Raw genomic sequence first — 19,561 nt, 5'->3', positions numbered from 1 at the left:
TCGCACTGCTGGTAACAAGGCTTTAGAAGCTTTATCTTCTTCCTTCCAAGAAAGAACCCACAGGGAAGCCTTCATTTTCACCATTTTACAGATGAGGAAACAGAAGGTCCCAGAGGTTAGGTCACAGAGCCGACATGAAGCCCAGGACTCCTTCTGTGATGCCCTGGCTAAGCGCTGGATATGGGGGGCTCTGAGCAGGGCAGGCAGGAAAAGGGGGGGGCGGGGGAGGCTTCCGCTGCCAGCCACAGCGGGCCCGGTGGGCCTGGGGAAGGCAGGCAAGTGAGTCAATGGCTGGACAGACAGGAGGTAGGTAGAGCAGACCCTGCAAGGGGCCAGGGATAGAGACCCCCGGCCAGGGACTTGGGCACCTGCCACAGACCCTAAGTTACACCTACCCCTGTCCAAAGAATGAGCTACCCCTCACGCTCACAGGTCCCACAAAACACCTGCTCCCCCAACCCGGAAAAAGCCGGGGGGCCTGACTGATGACAGGTATGAGGCCCCTGCTGACGGGAAACTTGGCTCCCATCCCCAGAGGCAGCCCCTGCCTGGCCCACCCTCTCCAGATGAAGAGCTGGGATTCCAGCCATGCCAGGCTCCCTGAGAGCAGCTTGATCTGCAAAGCCTCTGCTCTTCCCGCCGCCAACTGGGACCCCGGCCCGCTCTGCTCAGGCCTTCTGTGCACAGGGCTGAGTCCCCAGTGTGGCCAGAGCAGAGATCTGAGGAAATGGTCCTGGGATTCCTGCCAGAAGGGCCTGCCTCCCATTCCACACCAGCGGACGGGGGGCCAGGTGAGTGACCTGAAAAGTCACCACTGGGACCCACCCAAACAGCCACCTCACAGGCCCGGATGAGCAACTACTTGCTTGTAGGAAAGTCCCACCAGTGTCCACAAGCTTTTGACCTTCTGGATGGATGTTTAGGAGGAAACCCAAAGGCCCTTAACCTCATATCAGAGAACAGGGTGTTGGAGCAGGACAAAAAAAAGGCATTAAGGTAAGTAAAAACTCTAGACAGAAAAAGCTGTGTGTGTCTGTGCGTGTGTGTGTGTATGTGTGTGTGTGTAGAATTTAGACTCTGGCTCAGAGGAACCAGAGACCTAGAAAGCCAACCTTCCAATTCGACAGACCCACCAAAGAAGGACCTGTCACATCTGCCTCCCTAAAGCAGCCCCTTCATCACCTCCCACCGGAGGGGCTCTGCCAAGATTACCCCCTCCTGGGCTAAGATTCAGCAACATGCAAACCTGTGTATGGCTGAGGGGGCCTGAGGCAAAGAGTGGGAAGTCGGCACTGGCCCTAATAAGGCAAAGAAGACGAAGCATCCCTTGACCGGCATCTCTCAAAACCAAGGGCTATTTTATAGGGTAGTTTCATGTTCGACCTTGTGAAGGGCAAATTAAGCGTTCCTGCAGCCCGATAATTATGGGATTTAGGTGGCGCCCCGTCCCACAGGGAGGGCCTGAGGCCTGCATCGGTCCTTGTTCCTCGAGCCCCCACTCGCTGTCTGTGGCTAGTCTCTCAACTCTGCGGGGATGTGCTGACCTATGCGGGCAGGTGAGGAGGGGCTGCCTCCAGCTCCCCATTTCCTACCAGCACAGGTTTCTTTCTGGCCACTCTTCCTGTTTACTGAGTGATTTCTCTGAGACTCATCTCTGACCTCACTTCCCCTTCCTCAGGGAACCCCAGCAGCTCTTCCTTTTTTGGTGCTAGAGGCTAAGATTGAGCTTTGTGTGCAGAGATCTTGGGGATTCTGCTCCTTGCTACCTGGGGCCAGGATTGGAAACCCAAGAGCCAGGATTGCAGACTTCCTCCAACCCCCACCCCCCTCTGCAGCCAAGATGGGCAGGTTCCTGGCACTCCAGAAGCAGTGAGGAAGAAAAAGCAAAGGAAGAATCCAGTGTGTGCTGAGCCCTCCCCTGGGAAAGCTACGGGGGATGGGGGGGATCTTACACCCACCCTCCTTTCATGTCCTTAACACCCTGTGTGTGGAAAAATTCACCCTCACACAGCAGATCTCAGATCCTTCCTAGTACCAGGAAAGGCGGCTCATCTGGGGGTTTCCAGAGCATTTCCAGGAGGCTGAGGGGGAGTTTTCCACAAAACCACATTCATACCCTCTGCCTGCCCTGCAGCCAGCGACTAACCCTCAAGAAAAATCAGCACCGTGAAACACAGAACTTCTCCTCCAAATGGGCTTCAAAGGTCAGCTCTGTAAAATCTTTACACTCCCCCGACTGTCTAGGATTAAAAGAGCAGCCTCCCACCGGGCAGAGAGAAAACAGGCAGAGCCAGGTAAAGAAACTTCCAGAGTCCAGTGGGCAGGTCTGTCCCTCCCACACATAAATCCTCACTGACTCGCTGGAGAGCCCGACAGGCCCTTCTGGGAGCTCACTTACCAAGGAACTTAAAGCTTTTCCCAGAGAACAAGGTGTCCCACTGAAAAGCCACTTAATCCACTCCCGTGGCGCCTAAACAGAGCCGCACGACCTGGTTTCCCAGTTCTGGGTCCCGAAGCTTCCCGACCCCCTTTCACCTCAGGGTCGACCTGAGGCTGGAGCGTACACACCATCTCCCCTGCTCCCCACTCCACTGCACCACGTCCCTGATCACCTTGTCACATACACAAGAAAGCAATCCTTGTCCCAAACGTCTGTGTGATCAACTGTAGGATCCCATATGGAGCTTCGGGAAGAGGGCGCCGCCTACCTAAGGCTACCACCCATCTCTCCGGAGCCCTTGGGGCCTCACGGATCCCACCAGCTAACGTCCTCCCTGCACGCCAGCCGGCCCCCCCTGCCCGCCGACAGAACATTCAGCAGCCATACCCCCGATTTAGCAGGTCCAGTTGAGCCCCAGGATCTGGAACACACACGAAGGATGCTCGAAATTGAAATGTTGAGGCTGTCATGCTCAACCTTCAAGAAAGATGGTCCCAATAACCCACCTCTACCTGGTTTGGACCTTACTCACTGCAAGACAGCTCTGAGGTTCAAGGCACGGTGAACCCCAAGTGCACCCACTCAAACCCACCACAGAAGCCACCGTCTGGGGCCTGAGGTCCAGCTGCCAGCAGCCAGCAAGCCACACCGCGGCCAGCTCGGGGGGCCGGGAGCACTGCATTCGTCAGTGCCTGGCTGCCTGCCCCCCACCCCAGGGGAGGATGGCAGGGGCGGGACGGATGGCCAGGGGCTCGGGGCCCTGCCTGAAATGAAACCACCCGGGACCAAACACCACCACTCTATCACAGGGCTCTTTCTTTCCTTGTTATGTAAAACAAACATTTTTATTTCTTTGACACATATAGAGAAGCAAAAAGATTATTGAATGATTCCAATTCTATGAGATACCTAGAACAGGCAAATTCACAAAGACCGGACGTGGCATTGAGGTTACCAGGGGCTCGCGGGTCGGCAATGGGAAGTTGATGTCTGATGGGTCCTGGGTCTTTGTGGGGGATGACGGAAGAGTTCTGGAGATGGAGACTGGTGATGGTCGTGCAAGGCTGGGAGTACACGTTATGTCACTGCTGTCGTCGGAATGATCATGTCCTGCCAAATTCTTATGTTGAAATCCCAACCCAAAATGCGATGGCATTAGGAAGTGGGGCCTTTGGGCATGATTCAAGGGGCTGGCTCCCCCCTCACCAACGGGATCAGTGTCCTTCTCAGAGACCCCACGGAGCCCCCCCCATCCTTCCTGCCACCTGAAGGTATAATGAGAAGTCTGAGATCCAGAAGAGCCTCCCATCCACCCGTGCGGGCACCCTGACCTTGTACTCCCAGCCTCCAGGATTGCAAGAAAAGCTTCTCTGGAGTTTGCAGCTCACTCAGTCTGTGGTATCCTGCTACAACAGACCGGACAGCCCCTGAACTGTGCACTTAAAAATGATGAAAAGGACAAATTTTCTATCATGTATATTTTACCATCACTAAAGATAAAAAATAAAAATATTTAACTTAAGAAAAGACTAAGATCAGTATCTCCCTCAAATTTCACCACTCAAGAGACAATCACCATGAACATTTGCCTGTACATCCTTCCAGAGACAAATGGAGGGGAGGATATATTTTACAAAGAGCACAGTTTGGTAACCTGCTTTTGAGAAGTATTGTATTTTCCCACGGTAATAAATGCACATCACTCCCCTATCTTTTTGGTAGCCCAGTGGTATTCCAGTGCATAGATATGCAGGTCTTCCCTGCCACCCAAAAGCAGAGTGCTCTTATGAATGTTTTCGTTAGCCGAAGGGGCATAAAGCAAAGAAACAATTACCATTAATTTATATGGGAAAATGTTGGCGTTCCCAGACCCAAAAATAACCTCTTTTAGGTTCTTCTGATACCTTGGGAAACATCTTGCTAACAGGTATACATGGGATCGAGTCCCGCATCGGGCTCCTGGCTCAGCGGGGAGCCTGCTTCTCCCTCTCCCTCTGCTGCTCCTCCTTCTTGTGCTCTCTCTCTCTCTCTGATAAATAAATAAAAATTTTTTTAAAAAATCCTCTTCGGATTTCTTTCTGTTAGCAAAACAGGTACTAACGTAGATCTTTCATAAAAACCAAGCAGCCTAAGGCAAACAACTTTGAAAAAGCGAGGGATACCTGGACCATAACTAACATGTTTGCTTTTTGTTGGGGTTTAGTCTGCATTTCGGTGGTTGTTATTATTGCAAAGAATGCTGCGAGGGACATCCCTGTGCACATATTTTTCTGCACTTGTCCAATTATATCCTTAGGATAAGATTTCCTATCTGTGCAATTGCTGAGTCAGGGACTCCCTCGGGAGGACTGTCAACAGAGCTTTATGAGGAAAATCACAGCAGGGATGTCGAATTCTGCCATACAAAGGTCTCTTTCACCACGTGGACTCTTCTCGGCTTTCACTTGGGTGTCCGTGGCATGGCATAGCAGTTCAGGAAAGTAGGGACTGTCCTTTCCATAAGAAACCAGCCCCCTCCCTCCCCACCGCCCTGGCCACCTCCTCAGGGGACACACCACGCCTGTGTCGTAAAGAGAAGCCGCTACACCAGGAAGGCAGACGGCGGCTGGGCTAATATCTGCTGAATCCCCCTTCGCTAGCAGGAAAGATCACAGCAGAACTCCAGGATGGCCCAGTGCCACCCACGCAGTTATTCAGCATTTATCACTGGTCACAGCCTAGATGTGACAGCCACGAGCAGGTGTACTCAGTTTCCTCACCTAGCCGAAGGACAGCCTCTCTCCAAAGCGTTATGATTGGCCATTCACGGGCCATCAGGATACCCACTCCCAAATCCACCGGGGCGCCTTCTATCTTAACCAATGAGCAGCAGATGGCTGCCTGAGTGCTGTGTACCAGGCTCCCGTCTGAACGCACGTCACAGTATCACCGGGAGATAGTTAGAACTGCCATCTTACACTTGGGGAAACTGAGCCTCAGGGGCCTTCATGACTGTTTAACTGCAGCCTAAAGCCTATCCTAGGTTGCCTTCCCCCCGAAGTTGACCCTAAAACAAGGATCCGAGTGCAAGTGGAAGGGGGCTGGAAAGTGAAACAGGGAAGGGACAGAGGCCTGTGAAGGAAGCCAGTTACAAGGCAACTCTGACGGACAACATAGCACGTGCCCCCACGCCACCCCAGCAGAGAAGCGAGGGAGCTGGGGTATTTATATACCTTCTCTCATCAGTCGCTGGTTGAGGCCAAGGGAACACAGGAAGGATGCTGACAGCATCTATCACATTGCCCAATATCATGCGGCTGGAAATGGTAAAACGCCATTCAAACTCCAAATCCAATACTCTGCATTACTCGTTCAGAAATGAGCAGTTGATCACTTAACTGAGTGTCAACTACGGGGAAACGCCACGCTGGTGAAATAAGCCTACTTTGCCAAATCACTTTGGGTTGAGATGCCCAAGGACAGCACAGGTATCTTTTTGTCAAGTTTTATCAATGGGATGAATAGGAAAAGCCCTTCTAGGTCACTTTGCTCATCCCACGGGAATTAGCCAAGAGCCCTTCCCTGCCCCCTTCTTCGGCGTAAGGTTTCCCTCTCTGAATCAGCCACAGCTGGCTCGGGCAGGAGTCCTGCAGCCTCAAGCTGTCATCCCAAGCAGATACATCAACCTGTGATTACAGGCTCCAGAGTCTGCCTGCCATCCCAGGGATGATCAAAAATGACCCACTGGATGCCCTGCCGGCTGAGTCTGGAGGATGTCCCTGTTTACTGTGCCTGCTTCCCCTGTGCCTCCCGCCCTACCCTCTCCCTCCAACCTCACATACCCTCCATGGGAACCCACAAGTAGGCCAAAGAACTGAAACCAGCAATCACAGGTCTGCAGGAGCTTACCCCACCTTAAGGACTCACTTAAAATTCTTCTGGATATGCAGGGAGGTGTTTAAATAGGACAGTGTGTCATTAGGGTAAATCACTGGACCATATTGTAAGGAGTGGTGGGAGAAACAGGGAGGTGGCAGAAGGGGACCGCTGCCCTAGTTTTGGAAACCCAGTGGTAGCAGTTCTCAGCAGCTCTATCTTGAAGTCGGAAACTGGCCGTCCTGTTCTGTTCCAAGCACACTGCTGAGACCTGCCCAGTTTCTCACCCTGCGGGAGAGAAGGAGACACAGGCAATTCCCAGTCCCTTTCCTGGCACTCCCAGCAGGATTTTCTGGCAGTCGGGTCTCCCAGTGAGGACACCTCCGGCCCGAGTATCCTAGGGAGGACTGAAGGCAATCATCCGGCCAACGTTCTTTTGTGCTGTGGGCCAGTCATCAGCACTCCAGCAGAGGTGCCAGGATGTGCAGTCCTGGGCACCTCTCCAGCCAAGTCTCTTGGCCATTCCTAAGCAGCTCACGCACAGAAGGCAGACACAAAACTTGGCTCCGGCGGCCCACGAAATAGACCAAGAAATCAAAGCAAAACCAGGGGGTGACTGAAAGGTCCCGGGTAGGACAGCGCAGCTGAGAAACGGAAGGCTTGAGGATGGAAAACAGGTGTAGGGCATCTACCACTGCTAAGTGACCTCTAAGAGGACACAAACCGGAGAGAGGGCTGCGGCCCCGAAGAGAAGCTGTGTAGAAATGCAGAGACGGGGGCTCTGGAGCCCCGGGGGCGGGATGAGACCCCCCTCACGAAGGTGGGGATGCCAGAACCGGAGGCACAGGTAATGCACGCCCTGGCCCACGCAGTCAGGTACAGAGGGCACCCCTTCCCCCCCCCACCCCCGCCTTCCCCTGGAGGGGGCACACCAGGCTCCCTAAAGATGCCCCTCATCCTAACTGGATTTCAACAGCACAAAAATGATGGCAAGGAGCATGGGCTACATCTCGGCTCTACCCCAGCTAGATCATCCTGTCTCCTGATAGGCCGCCCCTGCTGTCCGGTGTTCTGAAGGGGGGGGGGATGACGACGACACTCACAGCCCAGCCGACACTCCCAGGTGCCCAGGCGGGCAACATCTCTGGCTCCCTTCCTTCTAGCCAGAGCAAGAACCACCTACCATCTTTCCCAAACTACCCCACTTCAACGAGCTCAGCCACCACGTGTGGCCCTCTTCTAGTGGGCTGCCCTGTCCAGAGGAAAAAGCACAGCTGGTGCCCACACTCACCACCCCACTCCAGGGTCTCTGATCCCAAGTGGGCACCTCCCAGGCTGATTCCACACTTAGTCCCTGGGACACCGCATTTGGACACAAGTTAAAACAAAACAAAACAAAAAAACACCTCCCCTCAAAAAACCCAATCTATCTTAGCCATGAGAAGTTTCTTTAATTCCTCAGACCACCTGCAGAAAAACTTCCCAGTAAATAAGTGAAGATTGATAAGTAAAATAAATCCAACCCCAGATTCCTCCTCCAGAAGCTCTGGAAACAAGGTCCCTGGCTCTGAATCCCAGCTGTTTAAAAGAATCATTGTTTCCAATTCTTTCCTCCCATTGTACCAAGATCAGCTGGGGCAGGAACAGAGTCCCACTCCAGGATGAATTATTATTTGGCAGCTCCCTGGTTCAAATTTTCATTCATCACATGAAGGTACTTACTAGAAACCTGGCCCACGCTAGTCACGGCCTCCGTCCTCTAGGAGAACCCGGATTCCCGACACCTGGGAATAAAGTACGTGCAGCATTGAGAAGCGCAGCCCTGGGCCCCTGCTGTCACTGAGTGGCAGAGGTGCGCGAACAACCCAGGAGCCACAGAGAGCCCCACAGTAAGATGGAGCCCTCTGTCGCCCTGCCGGGCCACCGCGCTGCTCCGAGCTGTCCCCTGGGTTCTCCCAGTTTAAGAGCTGAATGCAAAGCAGGCGCCCGAAATGCAGAAGTGCCTGGGTTGCCCAATGAGCCTGCCCCTCTCGGGCGAGAGAGGACGCAAAGCTGAGGTCCCCAACGACCTCGGCGCTAGCTCGGGAGGCGGGCGGGGAGACCGCAACGGGAAGTGCCACGAGCACCAAGGGCCCCAGCGCCCCCGCGCCATTCAGAAGGGGCCTCGGGCGCGCCGCCTGCCCCCGCCGGGTGCTGGAACCCGCCTCTGGGGAACTGTCCGTTGGGCAGGGAAGATGGGGACCCGCTTAGGGTCGGGCACTCCCCAGTGCTGTCTGGGCCTCCCATCCCTGCACCTGCTGCCCGGCCCCAGCTCGCCAAGGAGTCCCGGGAACCCCGGGGATGGGGCAGGGGCGCCTTCCTGTCGCCGCCCTCGGTGCGGAGGGAAAGAAGGACCCCCAGGGGTCGCAGGGGGAAGACGAGCTTGGAGCCACAACTTTCTCCGGCCAGAGGCGGGGCGCGCAGGGGCTGGCTCCTCCGCGGCCCCCGGGGGGTCCGCACGCCCGGGAACCCCCAGCGGCCCCGGGAGGAGAGAGGAGACCAGGGCAGGCGAGGACTGAGGCGCTGACCTGGACCAGGCTGGGAACACCGCGGGAAAACTTTCGGGAGGCTGGAGGGAGGCCGGGGAGAGAGGACCGGCCCGCGCCCGGCACCTTGCGCCCCGCATCCCGTGCCCGGTGCCCCGCGCCCCGAACCTTGCCTGCGTCCTGAGCCGGCTGCATCGCCCGCGGAGTTGGAAAGTGGGGGCGCCTCGCCACGGGCGGGGGGGGCGTTGCTCCAGCCCGAGCCTGGGTCTGCGAGCGGCGGGCCCGGCTCAAATCCAGCGGGGCAGCGCAGGCGGCGGCGGCGCGATTGGGGGTCGGGCGCCCCGCCCTCCTCGCCTCCCCTCCGCCCCTCCCGCCCTCTCTCCTGCCCCCCTGCCTTTATCCGTCCCTACCGCGTCCGATCGGCCTCTCTCCCCGTCTTTCTCTAGCTCTCCATCTCTCCCCCGCCCCTCTTCCCTCGCCTTTCTTCCTCCCCGCGTCTCCCGCCCTCCCTCCCTCCCTTTCCCCCCTCCTCCCCTCCCCTCCTCCTGGGGGGCGGAGCTTCTCCCCTCCCTCCCAGACAATGCTGGGGCTGCGCGTCCCCTCCTTCCCCTCCGGCGAGTCGGGGCTCCGGCTGCCAGCGCTTCTTCCGGGCTGGGTGGGGGGGGGCGGGGAGGGGGTAGGAGTGCAGGGGTGGAGAGGATGGACTGGCTCCCTTCACCCCTTTCGCCGCTGCCCTCTTCAAGCCGGATGGAGTCTTGGCCCAAGCCCCTTGGCTCGCCCCGCGCTGTGACAGCCACTCCCAGGGAACAGTCACACTGCCCCGCAGAGCCCACCTCGAGCTCCCCGGATTCCCCAGACAGAGAGTGTGGGATTCATTTTCTAACACCCCGCCTTCTTCCAAAAGGGGTTTGAGCTGAGCGCGGGCTAAGCAAGCCCCCTTCGACAGGCGGGTGGGTAGACGTGACCGTGAGTGAAAGAGGCCAAGTTTCTTTGTCCACCTCTCACCTCCCTCTCTCATCCATCCCTGGACTCGGAGGACTCTCAGTGCAGAGGAAGGCTTGGAGCACCCCAGCTGCGGGGCCCCTTATCTATTTCCTTCCTCTTATCACAACCCCCCCCACCACCACCACCATCACCAAATACATGCCCCAACCCTGCAGGGTGAGTCCCCATGTCTAAAGGGAAGGGAGCCTAATGGTTAATGGGTAGCCAACCCCCAGGGTACAGCCGGCTCTGCTCATCCCTCCTAAAAGCCAAACATTCTTTACTAAATTCATTGTTTGGATCTTGGAATGTGTCTCCCTTAGAAACAATGTTATAAATGGTGATGTGCTTCCCAGCCCAGCCACAAAAGCCTTTGAACCCAAAATGCAGCTGTAGGGTGGTGCTGAAAACTGTGTCAGCTACCCTGGAACAAGAAGGCCACTGATCCGCGTTTTCTGTAGGAAAAAAAAAATTATCTACTTGTACTTTCCCCTTGACCTATAAACACAAAGCTCTCCCATTAATATTCTCCCCTACCCCTCAGCCACTACTCTGTATTGGTGAGCTTCTTTCCTTTGCAGGTAACATGAACACCATCAGGGGAATGTATTCTGAGGACATGGTATTTTCTCTAGGACCTCAGGTCAGAGCTGCAGGGAGAGCTCAGTAAGAGGCAAATCCAGAGCCGGGAGGGCTTCCAGGAACCCAGGAAGTCTTCTCTGAGAGGCCAGCTCTTCCCTTCCCTCATAGATTGGCCTTCCCTACACCCCAGACCCATGACAAAGGGTGGCCCCCATTTCCATCCCTGGGGCTTGGAGCTCCCCTTTTGAAGGCAGCAGCCTTGCGGAGCTGGAATCCCTTAGTCGCTACTCCAGTCTCCCGAGAGCAGCTCATTGGCCCAGCTTGGGTCAGGTGACCATCCTATGACCAATCAGCTGAGGTGGGTGACTCCTCTTGGGCAAACCGCGGGCAGGAACCCTGCCCTTAGGCGCTGTTTAAAACACAATCTAGGCCTTGGGGCCCCTGGTTGGCTCAGTGGGTTAAGCATCAGACTATTGGTTTCTGCTGAGGTCATGATCTCAGGATCCTGGGATCAAGTCCCGGTTGTGTTCCTCACTCATCTGGGAATGTGCTGGAGATTTTCTCTTCCTCTGCCCACCCCCACTCTCTCTCGTTTTCTGTTTAAGATCTTAAAACAAACAAACAAACAAAAAACAGAATTCATTCCCTTCTACTTATATTTTCCATCTTGGTGAATAAATTGATTAATTCAAGGTACGAGAAAACATCTTTCTTTTCATCAATTTCCCCATACAGAAGCCACAGAAGAGAAAGGAAAAGGTTCTTATCCTTCCAGGGGGTGTAGGGATGATACATCTGTAACAGATTTAATGCTTCGCAAATGTTCAACTGATACATGAAAGCCCACCCTCAAAACCATCTTTTCTGGCCACCATCCACCCCTGGGGACTGGCCCAAGAGGCACATGGCTCCAGGGAAGCAGCAGATAACCATTGTCTAGAACCGGTTCTCCAACAGAAATACTGTGCAAGCCACGGGTGCAATTAAAATTTTCTAGCTACATTAAAAAAAAAAAAGCCAAGTGAAATTAATTTTAATATATTTTATTTAACCTAGTGTATTCAAAATATTACCATTTCAACATGTAAACAATATAAAGACATTACTCATGAGGTATTTTGCATTCTAGTCGTGCACTAAGGCTGAAATTGGGTGTGTATTTCCACTTCAGCACATCTCAATTCGGACGTTAAATTTTCATCAAAAACACTTGATCTGCATTTAGGCTTTATAAAATTTCTATCTGAAAACGTCGAGTCACATACCCAAGTTGTTCCAGACGTACTCTAAAGTTACCCAATAACTGAACTGAGTATATCAGTTTTTACATTTAAATTGTACACCCATGTGGCTTGTGGCTACCATATTGGGACAGTGCAAGTTTAGAGAGTGAGGAAGCCACTGACTGACTCAGAGTCTCAAAATCGACTTCCCTCACCTCTTTAGCAAAGCTAGTGGCAGGAATGTCAAGCATGGCCAGAGAGAAAATGATTTTCCAAATTCCTTATGTCTCCACAGAACATCACAAGAGGCAGGCTTTGCCACTACATCAGAGTTCTACCACACGCCTGGGGAGAAGGAAGGTATGCAGAGAAGAAATGGAGGCCCAAAGCCCACTCTTATGTTCCAAGTGGATTCTGGGAGAGGAGAGGAAAAAGCAGGAGACAGACAGTCGGAAGGAAAGGTTGCATCCTCCCTGATTGTGACCTTTGACTAGAGTGAGGAGGCCTGTCACTGGGTTAAGGGAAGTTCTGAGGAGATTGCCACACGGGCTGCCTACCTCCTTCTCCCCTGTTCTCAGGAGCTGACCTAGGAGAGGGAGCCGCCTCTTTAAATTCAACTTAGTGGATCACCATGGTTATACAGAGATAGGGCCTGGATTTAGTTTCTGGAGTCACCTGTAAGTCCTGTGTGGCACAGACATGATGCAGAAGTTCCCACCTGCTCCCCAGGACCAGGGGCCTCAGAAGGAAGCTAACTTGTGAGTCCCAGGCTTTCCATGGGGCCTGTCTTAGTTTGAGTTCTCTCAAAAACAGAACCTGAGATAAGGACTTGGGTGCCTCCCTTACTTGGATTGATCCCAGAAAGCAAAGAAGTGAGACAGGGCTGGAGGAGAAGCTAATGAAGGGTGTACAAAGGGGGCTCCATTCCTCTGGGGCCCCTTTGAGGAACTGTGTAAAATGTGCCTCAGAACTGTCCTCTCTGAAGGTCAGGGGGCTGGGGCACTTATCTCATCTCTACCGGTTGAGGATGACTCCCAGGAAAGCTTACTTCTTCTTACTTCCTGGTTGTGTGGACTTCTTTGGCCTCAAGGAAACATCTGAGGCGGAAAAGCAGGAGCCACTGCCTTCGTCACTTGAGGTGGGATGAGTCGTTGTGCATGAAGCTGTCCACCACGGCTCTGCTGGGGTGAGGGGGGCTGAGGGGGTGTAACACAGAACACATAAATTATCTGCTCTAAGACACAGCATGGAGAGGACCCAAGCAAGCGGACCCTGGAGGCTAGGTCAGGGGCTGACGGGAGGACATGATGGGGACTCCGAGGGAACACTGGTGAGGAACATTGGTTAACGTCTTCGTCGGGGAAGTCAGGGAGCACTGCAGAGCTCTGACGGAGACGGAGCACCCAGTCCATGAGGTCCACAAACCTCAGGCATCAGCAGCCAAACACTCAGGAGTGGGGCCATCATCCCTCAGCATTGTGCTTTCAAGGGATGATCCAGAGCAGGCTTTCTGCAGGGAGGCCTAGGGAAGACCCAGAGGCATCATCTCACATGCCACCACAGGAAGAACTTGGGAAGTCTCTAAGGAGACCAGAGAGACTGTTTGGATTATTGCCTCAGACTCCATTTTTTTCTGTCTGGTCTGCAAGAGGTAAGAATCTACAAAAGAATATCTAATAAGTTATAGAGAGATAAAGAAGACTAAGGGAGGTCTGCCACTGGGACCCAAATATATGTGGACATGGCTGGCACACTAGCATGTGGGCTGGCTGGAAATCTATTTGCTTGGGAAGCAAAAAAAGTCCTCGTGGGAGATCATTTTCATTCCAAGAGAAGAAGAAACCATGTTTGGTTTGGTCCAGTAACAAGAGTTTTAGTTGCCAGAAGGAAGATGAAATTGTCACTCAACTCTGCCCCCAACTTGGCCCTCTGGACACACCAGGGATCCTAGGAAGGTAGAAGCTCTATGTTACAACTCAAAGAACTGTTCCATAAACTGCAGGGAGACTCTGGGGCTCAAGCAGCTATGGATTGGGGACCCTCCTGCTAAGTAACACTTCAGAGACCTACACTCCACTCAGGTTCTCCATTTCAAGGGCTTGGGATGTTGACATTACCCAGAAAGTAGTAGATAGCTTGCCAAAACAGTCACAATTATTCCCCTCCCTGCAAATACTTGGCAGTTCCTCCCACAAAAAGGGGGAGCCTACTTCCCACCTTGAATCTGGGTTGACACTGTTGCTTTGGCCAATAGAATGTGGCAGAAGTCACACTGTACCTTTTCAGAGCCTGACATCAAGAAGCCTTGCATTCTTCTACTCTCTCCACTGGAACATCACTCTGCCATATGAGTAAGCCTGAGCTAGCCTGCTGGAGGGTGAGAGATCTCATGACCCAGAGCCAAGGCAACCCAGCTGTCCCAACCAAGGCCCCCCAGACATGTGAAAGACCCAACCAAAATCTGTAAAGCCCTCTACCCAATTCAGAGTTGACCACTGATGCGTGAAGGAGCCTGGCTAAGTCTAGTCCAGATAGCCAATCAGTACAAGCACGAGCTAAATACATGGTTGTCATCTTAAGCCACTCAGGTCCGGGTTATTCCTTATACAGCAGTGGCTGTTAAAGAACTTAACAGGATAAAAAAAAAAAAAGGTAATTCTGGGCAGTGATGGATGTGCTAACTAACCTTATTGGAGTAATTGTTTTGCAATATACACATATATCAAATCATGGTGCTGTACACCTTAAACTTACATAATGTTGTATGTCAATTATATCTCAATAAAGCCGGAGGGGAAAACACAAAAAATAAAAGCCTTTAATACAAAGGAAGGAAAAGAACTTAATAAGATAACGTGGGCATGGCTGACATGACCAGGATATTGGCAGACACGAATCTGGAGCCTCCTGGATTTGTTTATGAGCTTATGAGAGAGGCCTCTGGGAATTCTTCCCCCACAGACACCCCACTTCCAAAACCAGTATGGAAGTATAGATAGCTGAAGTCTCAGTGAGCTGGCGAAATTTCTATTTATGGCTGCTAATGTGACCATTTGTTCTCATAAAGTGGAGAGACGTAGGGAAATTTGAGTAACAAAGACTTTGTCACTTGAACCCCACAGGTTTATCTTTCATGGAGAAGGGCTACCTTAATTAAAAGAGTCCACTTTATCCACCACTAAGAAATTTCCATAGCATCTTAAATATTTATACAGTACAGTGTCTGGACTCATCCTTGGAGATGGGAGGGCGGATTACAGCTCTCACACAGTTGGCACCTAAGTAGGCTCAGGTGCGTGAGTCTCCGGCCCCAGATAGACCTACCTTACTGGATTTTTCCCTCCTCCACTTCAAGTGCAGGCTGGGGAGGGTGAGAGGGGGAAAAAGGAAAGCAAAGGATTCAAAACATATAGCTTAGACTCAGTTCATTTCTTGCAAATATGCATCTTTTCCCAGTAAGTATTTGGTAGAGAGCCGTAAGGCGAAATTCTCTGGGCAGCTATCCCTCTAAACAAAGTGCTTATAAACAGAATTTGCTAACTGAACTCTGTTTCAGATTAGATGGGAGATTTCATATAATTTTTCTAGGGATCTATTCAAGTTTCCTTAACCCCAAGGTTACATTCCACCAAAGCTCCCCCTTGGTTCTTGGGTGTATTGTAGTACTAATTACTTGGTGTGAAAATGTTATCCTGTCATAATGCAAAACGCATTCAAAATTATGTTGATAGATATTTACTAGACATCCGTGGTGTGCAAGATGCCATGTTAGGCATGGTGAAATAAAAGAAAATCAGGCTCAAGGAGCCAAAAAAACCTTTAAACAGCATCTAGTCCAACAATGCATTTGGTGGGCTCAGAAACTGAGACTTAGAGAAATCAACTCATGGCACCCTTTGGTTGCAAGAAACAAGCCATTTGAGCCAGCCAAAGTAAAGAGAGACTGATTTTAAAGAACAAAAGTTTCTTGCAGAACTCATGGGAAGGAAGTGAGCCAGCACCAGGAGGGGCTAGACTATGACCTATAGTCTTCTCTCATTCTTGCCCCTCACCTCTCTGCCTCCCTCTTCTCCCTCCCTCCCTCCCTGCTTCTTGTATTGCCTTCTCTCTTCATATCTACTCCTACTTCTCCCCAGATGGCAGTCTTGATCCCAAAGTCTACATGCACTTAGAGATCCCGTGCCTACCATCAACTCACACAGGCTCTGGGTATCATCAGCTGCGGCTTGCAGCAGAGTAGGGTGGGCAGGTAAGATTGGTCAGTGATCTCAGAAAAGGAAGAAGTGGGCAGAGGGGGAAAGTGCTTGCGTGGAGTCTCATCTGAGTGGTCACATAGTCTGTTCATCTCCCACCTGTTGGTCCTTTCATCTCTGGCAGCCCAGGCCCATGGCCAGGCGGGATGGTCCCTCTCCATGGGACCCTGGCCTCTGGGCATTCTTGAGAGATCCTGGGTGGTGAGTTCCCTGAATGTGCCCTGCCTTCTCACACCTCCATTAATTGGCTCAAGCATTTCCCTTCTCCTGGATGCTCTTTCCTCCCCCTCTCTGCTGGACTCTTTCTCCCATTACCCTTGATGTAACCTCCATCAGTGCCCTCCACCCTTCATCTTCCCAATTGAAACATGCATAAAAGATCAGTCAATCATAGCATCTGCTGCATCCCCTAAGTTCCACGGTCCAATTAGAACTCTACTGAAATCCCTTCCCACATTCTGGAGCTACTCTTGATGACGGCTCATTCTCCAAAACTTAGCTTCAGTGCCACTTCTTTTGGGAAGCCCTCCCTGAAAAGTCTTTCCCCACCCACTCCATCACTTCTGTGCACTCACATCAACATTTCAAAATGCGTCCACAGTGAGCATCTCCTCAGGTCAACCAGCCCAATGGCCAAGATGGCATCACGTTTATCAGTTTATCAGTTCATCTCCAAATGCCATACTGTGAGTGCTCAACACATATCTATGAATGAAGGAAATAAAAAATGAATCCTATCACATTATTTGCCACCTTACTTGCCACAAGCTTTAGCTCATTTAATTCTCATATAACCCTGGTAGGTGGTCTATTATTATCTTCATTCTTAAAGAAAAGGAAACTGAGGCAGGGAGTGGCTAGGTAACTTGCCCAAGATCATGGCAACAAGAGTCAGAGCGAGGATAGGGACCTAGGCAGTCTATCGAAAGTGTCTCTCAGCCTTTGTGCTTTCTGCCTCCTCAGCAGCCTGGTCCAGGTACAGAATGACACGTACTGATCTTCACCCTGCTAGCCTCACTTAAAACCTGAAACCAAATGAGGAAACTGAGGTTGGTACACGTCCTGGGGTGAGAGTAGAGAAAGTCAGGTTATTGCTTTTTTGTGATCTCTAAGGGCTGGGTGCTGGAAGCAACAGAATAATCACCTCAGAACTCTTGGGGTGAGAACACAATGCCCATCCACTCTTGGAAAACTCGTGAAGTCAGCAGAAGTTGGCCTTGCGCCCTGCCCTCACTCCTGTGTCTTCTCTTCCTAGCCCACACTCCCATTTTCTCTTTCATTATGGCATAGAAGGCTCTGTCAGCCACTGATTCATTCAACAAACATTCGATAAATAGGAACAATGCCAGAAGTGTTCTCAACACTCAGGAGACAAACGCCTGTCAAGTTACTATAGTGTAATGAAAGAAGCAAATAAGAAGTAAATGTATATTACTGTTAATACTACTGTTAATATATATTACTGTTAGTATTCTATATATTACACACACACACACATGCACACACACACACGTGTGTTGTCCAGAGCTTTCCAATGAGGCAGAGAGAGAGAGACACCTTCCTACCACTTGAGAAAGCCTTTGTCTTGGGTAGATAAATTGTGATGAAGATTTTCTCATAAATTCAATAACTTAATGAAAAAAATCACCTATAAGCAATAATTCAAAGATAAGTTATAAGCACACAAGAAAAAAAAATTAAGACAAAGGAAAGAGGAAAATATAAGCTGCCAGGACTTAGGAAAGAAGTGAAAGAGAAAAATAAAATCATCACAGAAATGAAGGACCCAGGAGCACCCGGGTGGCTCAGTCGTTAAGCATCTGCCTTCAGCTCAGGTCATGATCCCAGGGTCCTGGGATCGAGCCCCACATCGGGCTCCTTGCTCAGCGGGAAGCCTGCTTCACCCTCTCCCACTCCCCCTGCTTGTGTTCCCTCTCTCGTTGTGTCTTTCTCTGTCAAATAAATAAATAAAATCTTAAGAAAAAAAAAAAATGAAGGACCCAGAGAAGCACTAAAAAAATAGAAAAAATTCAGCTCCGAACATCAAAGATGAATTCCCGAAAAATGAACACCATAACATGGAGAATAACAATGAATTTTAGGGGTACCTGGATGCCTCAGTTGGTTAAGTGTCCAACTCTTGATTCAGCTCAGGTCATGATCTCAGGTCATGAGATCGAGGCCCGTGTCAGGCTCCACGCTGGATGTGGAGTCTGCTTAAGAGTCTCTCTCTCTCTGCAACCCCCCCCAAAAATAAAAAATATTTTAAAACCCAAAACAATGTATTTTAAAAGGAAGAGATTAATAAATATGGAACAAAACCAAAGAATCCAACTCATGTACACTGGCATTCAAATATATGAATTGAGAAAACTTCCCTAAACAAAACACTTGAGTTTATAGATTTAAAGGGCATACTATGTTCTGAGAAAATGGATATAGTTTTCTTTCCTAAGTTTTTCACCAAAATGTAAGTTTCATGAAGTGTAGGGACAGGGATTCTTGTCCTTTTTGTTCACTGCTGTGTCCCCAATGTTTAAAATCATGCCTGGCACCCGAGAGTCCCAATAAGCATTAATTGAATGAATTCCTAAAGGAATAGACCAACTAACACCAGCATGTCCTAATAATGTTACCGTACTTCAAAGATAAAGATTCCTTTAGTTACCCAGCAGTAAGGTCAAATCACCCATTTGGGAAAAAAAAAAAAGCTCAGGGACGCCTGGGTGGCTCAGTCGGTTAAGCGTCTGCCTTCAGCTCAGCTCATGATCTCAGGGTCCTGGGATCAAGTCCCACATTGAATCCCACATCGATCGAGTCCCACAGGCTCCTTGCCTGTTTCTCCCTCCCTCTCTGCCACTCCCCCTGCTTGTGGTCTCTCGCTCTCAAATAAATAAATAAATAAATAATCTTTGGGGGCAAAAAGTCAGACTGGCTACAAACATCAGCACAACAACATTCAAAGCTAGAAAATGATGAAGCAATCGTGTACCTCTTATGACACCATGGAGTCCATGGAGAAAGAAAACCTGACCCAAGAATTTACATCAACCCAAACTGTAATCCAAATATAAAACACACAAATATTTCAAAACGACACTTCAGCCATCTTGAAGAAAATACTGAAAGAGTAAGTCTGGTAAGCAAATGGATAGAGAAACAGAGGCAAAAGCACCCAAAGGGATCATTGAATATACTGATGTTTGGGATTAAAGTTAAAACAACTTTTGGGATTATGGTTCCAAAATACCACATAAATGTTATACCCCGTTATGACATAGAAACCATAAAACCAACAGAGGTAGGCATTTAGGTAAGTATCCTGATTTCTTCTTCTTCTTTTTTTTTTTAGCAGGGGAATGAAAAAATATGTTGCCAGCCGACAGCGCAGGTAATAGAGTTACGGATAGGGGTGTCCAAGTGTCCGCTGAGGGCAGGTTGCAGCCAGGGGCAGTGTCTGCATCTTTGGTGGTCCTGGAGCTTGAGCAGCACTCACGCCTTTCAGTGTGTTGGGATCAAAGCTTATGAGCAAAGTGCAAAGTGCTCGACTGTCTTGCACAAAGAAGATCTGTCTCCCAGAAACACATTAATTCATCCCCACAGAGAAATAAAGCCCTAGAACCAATAGTAACAACCAACCAGAACTGAGGAGAGGAGAGGAAGGAGAAGAGAGGAGCGGAGGGGAGAGGGGGGCAGGGG

At 50.8% G+C, this 19,561-nt stretch overlaps 1 protein-coding gene across 2 annotated transcripts in view; it reads right to left on the bottom strand.

Annotated features, from left to right (window-relative positions):
* RASSF2 (Ras association domain family member 2) overlaps nt 1–9,245 on the bottom strand; it is a 40,116-nt gene extending 30,871 nt beyond the window's left edge. Inside the window, exons 1-2 of one of the 2 annotated variants that reach the window (XM_021688959.1) lie at nt 9,231–9,245; nt 8,018–8,079 (exon numbers count right to left, since the gene is read on the bottom strand). The gene's annotated coding sequence lies outside the window, so the exon portion shown is untranslated. Of the gene's footprint in view, nt 1–8,017; nt 8,115–9,230 lie in introns of those variants that run through there. The other variant, XM_021688960.1, reaches the window with a different exon arrangement.
* Between the last annotated feature and the right edge of the window lie 10,316 nt (nt 9,246–19,561).

This window comes from Neomonachus schauinslandi, chromosome 10 (genome assembly GCF_002201575.2).
Source record: "Neomonachus schauinslandi chromosome 10, ASM220157v2, whole genome shotgun sequence".
NCBI classification, from domain to species: Eukaryota; Metazoa; Chordata; class Mammalia; order Carnivora; family Phocidae; genus Neomonachus; species Neomonachus schauinslandi.
This window is presented reverse-complemented; position numbering and strand designations above follow the sequence as displayed.